Raw genomic sequence first — 6,309 nt, 5'->3', positions numbered from 1 at the left:
TCTCGCACGGGCGGGGGCCCCCCGGTAACTCCGCGTACTGCAGCGGGGTACGGATAACGTTGTGATTGAAGTGAGGGGCAGTGACGGGTTCCGGCCGCAGCCCGGGGCAGAGCCTGGAGGCGCCGTACTGCGGCGGGGACTGCCCGCCTCTGTGCCGGCTGGGACTGCTGCTCAGTCTGCCAGTCAGTCCCGCTCTCCCAGTCCAAGCGTGTCTTAATCGCACTGTGCTTGATGAACGACTGCTTGATATGTGGTTTTCTTGTTTATTTCTTTTTCTTTTTTTTTCCCCCGAGTGTGGGGTTGTGTGTTTTACAGTGAAACTGTACTTGTGGTTTTACAGGGGTGGAAGGAGTGACGTGATATTGTGGTTCCTGTGTTGTACATACAAGCTTACTCTATTCCTTTTCCTTTTATTAATCTTTAAGAGCAAGCAAGGATCCTTTCAGTTTTGATACTAACAAAATATTTCATTTTGTATGTAAAAGTGCCTAAGACAAACCATATCCTTAAAAAGAAATTAGCAATCTGGTTAACAGTGAACTGTTCTCATGTGTAACTTTTTTTTGTCTCGGTGTTGTTCTCACATGGAAGTATTCTGGATTCCACAGCTGATGAGCATCCTGAGTCGTGTGGAGGTGTCACAAACCGTAGCTCTGCTGGGGAACTCTCCTTTGGATTAATTCAGTTAAGAGGCAGTGCATGGTGGGCCCTGATCTGAAAAATAGCCAGTGAGGTGGTGGTAGCCATCAGCTACTCCCTTAGCAGGAGCCTTCTCCATCTTTTCATGTTCTTCTGATCTGTTATTTGTGTCTACAAATGCATTGGGATGGGAAAACCTGAGGTCCAGACTGGGCCTCGAGCGGTGTTGTTTATTGGGAACAATGAGCATGCAGTTGCAGAACCTGTTGGCCAAGAGCTGCACCCCTTTCTGGGGAGTGTGTAATGTGATAATTTGGACAAACAGTGACTCATGGCCTCTCAGGACTTCATATCTGAGGCCTGTGGGCAGGAGATGGCTCTCCAGGTGAGATGGTGGCATGTGGCCTAACCCACTCTGATTTGTTATGGCTATCCTGGAGGCTGTGTCTCTATTGGTAGTCCTTATGGAGGCTTCTGGGTCCTGGCTGCTCAGGGGGGGATCTGCTCCAGCTGGCAATACAGCAGCACAAGAAGCAGGAGGTGTTAGCTGGCTCAAGCATCTACTGCCTTCCTCATGGAGCACCGCTGGGTTGCCATCAGAGGGCCGGAATGTTCAGAGGTCAGGAGTTGTGTGTCCTACCAAGTGTAGAACATGATGCATATGGCAGAGCATCTCATTCCACAGCTGTAGTAAACATGCTTGAGAGATGGGTTCCTTCATTTTCAGTGAAATCACATTCTTACACACAAAATCAGAAACATACTTTATTTTTGACTTAATAGCTGTGCCAAGCTAGATATTTCCTGGAGGACAGCATGCACAAATACATTTCCATATCAATGTATTCCCTAAGCTGATTTGCATCTTTCCTTCAGGATGCGTGTCTCCCCAGGAGAAAGCCACACAGTTTTTGTTTCTAAGCTGTAGCAGGAGGAAATGCCAGTATTGCAGCTGGGGTTGTGCCCTGGATCAGATTGGGTGGATGGACGGTGCTCCTGTGTGTCCTGTGTCTTCACTCCTTCTCCTTCCTCTCTTTCTTTTGACTATAAAACATATTCCCAATTAATGTAAATCAGCTAAGGCAGGCAACACTGGATTTTTTAGAGGGGAAAATGCATGGGAGTCAAGAGAGGAGTACTTCAGTCAGTGCTTGCTCACCCACTTATTTCTAACAGGGACAGCTCAGGCAGCATGACACTGGGGTATCCACAGCCCTGTGGCACTGTGCTCCAGGCAAGACAGTCACTTGTGTTTGTGCAACTGCTTTACCTTCACGACTTTCTGAGCTAACCAGCAAACCCAGTAGTTAACTTTCCAGCAAGTCTCTGAAGCTGATGAAATGGATGCTTTCTGCTTTCTGTTGTAGGAGCCGTTGGTTGGATGTTGGGTATATGCTTTTCAGCAAAGGTTCAGGTTGGATATTTATGAAAAAATTATTCTCAGAAAGAGTGATGAGCCACTGGAACAGCCTGGAGTCACTGTCCCTAGATATATTTGAGAACCATGTGGGTGAAGCACTGAGGTACATAGTTAGTGGCATGGTGGTGATATGTTGACGATTGAACTAGATAATGTCAGAGGTCTTTTCCCACTGTTATGATTCTGTGTACTTCTTACTATCAGAAGGAAAACAGCAAGGAAAGCAGCACTTGAAATGATGCACTGTATCTTGTAATTTACATTTAGTAACTTTTCCATGTTTTTCAAGTATAGCAGCTAGTACCATTACAGCGAAGAACAGGACACAAATGACCTTAGACAGATTTTGTTAAACATTTTTTGAAATGGAATTTTAATTTTGGTAAGCACAAGTAAATAAATCATCTTGTCCTTAGCTGACATGGTTGTCCCTGTTTCATAGAATCATAGACTCACAGAATGGCTTGGGTTGGAAGGGACCTTAAAGGTCATCTAGCTCCGACCCCCTACCAGACACTAAATCCGATATTTCCTGCATTTTGATTTTGTCCCTGGAGTTCTATGGTTTTAGATTTGCAGGGAATCTGCTCTTAAATCTCAGGTATTCCTCTTTGTGTAGCACTGCAGGAAGGCAATCTGCACAGCAGCACATGCATTTCCATAATCTGTACCTTTGTGCTGGAAACCTGTATGTGTCTGTATGTGTGTGATGGAGGTGGTGGGGCCATGCTACTGAGGGAGAGTGACAAGGGGTTGTGTCTAAATCTATGTGTACTAAATCTGGAAGGAGTGTTCCAAAGTGGGTTTTATTCTGGGTACACATGTGCATGAAATGAATGTGTGCTGTTGAAGGACTTAAGCCTTGGGCATTGAGCAATACCAGCATCTCTGTTTCCTCCTAGCAGCTGGAATCATCATTTTCCCTGTGATCACAGCATGTCCCCATGCAAAACGCTCTGAGTGTTGCTACCATTTGTTCACTTATAAATGCATTACAATTGCATCCACAGGGAAAAATAAGTTGTTGTATTTAAGAGTGTGCACCTTGAGAGATTGTGCAATGTGTTGATAGTAAATGCACCCACTTCACTTTGAGTTAGTATCTTGCAGTGCACTGGTGTTTGCTGTTTGATTTCATGACTATTTTTGCTGGTTTTTGTCTGCAGTGCCAAAAGGAAAAAAAAAAAGGTGGATCTCAGTTTGCAAGAGAGTACTCTGTATTGCCAACTGTGCCCAGAGTTCCTGGTGGAGTTGGAGGATTCCTTGAGCTAAGTGCCATTGCAGTCATTAAGACCAGATTTTATCAACTCATAAAATTCATAGAATGATTATGGCCTATTGTAAACCGAATTGCAGTTGCTCTTTGCCCTCACATTGTGTTAAAATGGGTTGCTTCACAGAGTGAAACAAGCTCAGCAACAGCTGATGCCTTCGATGTTGCTCACAGATTAAGGCACGTTATTTATACTTGGTCAAGAGCAGCAGAAAGCTGAAGATCAAAAGAAATAGCACTTCGTATGATTTCCCATTGAAATCAACAGTGTTTGCTTATTTATTTATTTACGTTACCCTCATGGTATTTCTGTACTTAATTACCTATTAAATAACTAGCCTTGAACCAACGCATTAGGTTCATATCCACAGTTGAAAGCAAGGTGTGAATTATTTCTGGAAGGTTGAGATTAATGTTCATTATTACTAAGTGGTATGACAAGGAATCTGTCCTCTTACCTCTAGAACAGTGCTGTTAATTAGCTTGCTGTATGGAATGTATGATAGCAGGATGGCTGGTTTATTCTGTTTGTTTTTTGGTTTTTGTTGTATTGTTAGGAATATTCGAGATTTTTTTGCAAAGTTTATGTAGGGCTTTCTGTAACAGCTAACATTATGATATGGCTTTTTTCTTTCTCCAGGTGGAAATACCTGCCCTCCTTGCCTAGTGGAGTCCAGTTGAGAGCTGTTGCATTACTGCAGTGAAGGTTTGATTGTGTTCATATAGTAATCTAAGTGGGGGATGCAATATAACACACATAATTTAATTTGCAGTTTCCACTCTTTTGTGGTTTTGCTTTTTTGCTGTTTTTGACATGGTAGAGCTTGGGAACGGCTGCTGAGAAATGAAGTCTCCACCTCTTCTCGTGGCCTCACTCCTGGCATGCATCATTGTTTTGGGTTTCAATTACTGGATTGCAAGCTCTCGCAGTTTGGATCTACAGGTAACGTTCCTATTGCTCTGCATGTAGTCATGCACATCTGCAGTTGGCAAAGGTAATTCACAGTAAATAGGATGCTTGCACTAGATGTGATGAGCTTGCTTTGGCTTGCTTAGGGATTTTCACAAATACTACAGCCAATGCTTATCAATATAGGGAGGAAGGGAGGTCAGGGGAACCCAAAACCCAAAGACCTGAGTATGGTACCTCAAATGTATGTAGACATTCAGCTGCTTTCTTCTGCTTCAGTTTTTTTCTCAGAGTACATTGAACTTGCAGTCCATTTTAATATCTGAACAAGTCTCTGTAATTTGGTCATCTTCCTAAATTATTTTTCCATATTGCCATTTCAGTGACTTCTGTTGCACAGTATAAAGAAAGATTGACCGCTTTCAGTATTAGCTGGATGAGTAACATGCACTTTCCCACGAAGGGCAAGGAAAGCTAGCTTGTTCAGATACAGTTTCTAAAAATTTGAATTTGTATTTCTTAGGAACTGTTCCTAAAGAAGGCATTCAATTCTCATGGAATAATTACTATTTTGTAACTGCATTTTCTGTGACTATCTATTTTGGTTTGTAAAATTTACTGTGCTGCACATTCTGAAGTTGAGGAGTACGTGAACAAAGCTCCTGCTTTGTGATTCCGTGTGCAAGGTTTGTTTATTTTAAATAAACAAAAAAGCCCTAAAGCTGAAGGAGTGGTAATTAAACATGACTGATGAGAGCCAATGCTTAATTTTTCTACTGAATTAGTGTTTTCTCTGTAAGTGAAGTGACTTTAAGCACTGAGATGTTGACTGTAGAAACTGAACTCCTATTTCACCCCATGTTCTTACTTCATTCAGGTTGCATGTCTGGGGCCATGCAGCTGAGGGAATGTCTTAGTCTTCCAGTGGTGGGAGGGTGTGGTGTCATGTCTCCTGGGGCTTAGGTCATCTTCCTCAGCATGGTGGCATCTAGCCCTTAGTAGCTGTGTCTGCACCACTGAGGTTTTGCTGCGTGGTCATGGAGCAGCTGGGAGGAACATAAGACATCAGTAAGCAATTATACCAGCTTGACTTGGTCTCAGGAATCCACAGCAGGCATAAGGTCCTGTTTGTTGTTATTGATTACTCTACTGTCTTGTATCTTATCCACAAAATACAAGATACGAAAATACTTTTACTTCTGTGTCCTCAAACACTCTGAGTATAATAAAAGCACAGCCAGAGGTACAAATCAAGCTTCTGAACTCTGTAAGCCTATCCATTTGTTGGCATGATTTTGTTCCAGTTAATACTAAATGAAATAAATGCTTTTCATTGATCTTCCAGTTAAACTAGAAATAATTTTTCCCTTTTTTTCCCCACCTCTCCACTCTCTCACTCTCTCTGGCAATGAAGAAGAGTAGGCAGGAAGTAATATGCAGCATACTGTGATGTAAGAAGAGTTGATCAATTTTCTGACAGTCTAGGCAGATGTTGCAGTTCTTACTAAATTCATTTATAGTCTGCCTGGAATTGCCAGGTCTTTATACTTGTGTAAATATTGTCTTCCTCCCCCTTCCTCCGTCCATCTTTGGCTTTATACTCTTTCTTACTGCTCATGAGGAATTTAATACAAAATGTTTAGAGACAATGACCTGCAAAACTAAATGAGTATTTAAAAATAAAAAATATATAGCCTTGACAGCATCTGGCTTGATTCCTTTACCTTGTTTTTGTGTGCAGTATATCATGATCTTGAGTTTTCATCTTGTCACTGCTTTTTGACTGGTCAAGAATAATTTTGTTCTTATAAATAAGCATTGTATCTTTGTGCAACAGCTGTATGTCAGTTATTTTAAGTGTAAGTTGGACAGTGTTGTCCTTCCTCCACTTTTTCCTTGGTCTTAAAATAAAACTTCTTCATGATTTCAGAGTTGAATTTTCCCTCTGTGTAAGGTTAGGATCAGCACTCAGAAGTGCAGTGATGTCTGGATTGCCTGGATGACATTTGGAAAATATTTTGACCTTGGACTTCAGCAAGATCATGGATTGTGGTTTCTTTCTTTCTT

The 6,309-nt window shown here is 42.0% G+C and overlaps 1 protein-coding gene across 1 annotated transcript in view; it reads left to right on the top strand.

Moving 5' to 3' along the window:
• LOC104915113 (cytosolic carboxypeptidase 1) overlaps window positions 1-6,309 on the top strand; it is a 131,365-nt gene that overhangs the window by 93,458 nt on the left and 31,598 nt on the right. The gene's annotated exons all lie outside the window — the stretch shown is intronic.

This window comes from Meleagris gallopavo, chromosome Z, assembly GCF_000146605.3.
Source record: "Meleagris gallopavo isolate NT-WF06-2002-E0010 breed Aviagen turkey brand Nicholas breeding stock chromosome Z, Turkey_5.1, whole genome shotgun sequence".
Classification (NCBI taxonomy): domain Eukaryota; kingdom Metazoa; phylum Chordata; class Aves; order Galliformes; family Phasianidae; genus Meleagris; species Meleagris gallopavo.
The sequence above is the reverse complement of the archived record's forward strand: the minus strand, read 5'-3'. Positions and strand labels throughout refer to the sequence as shown.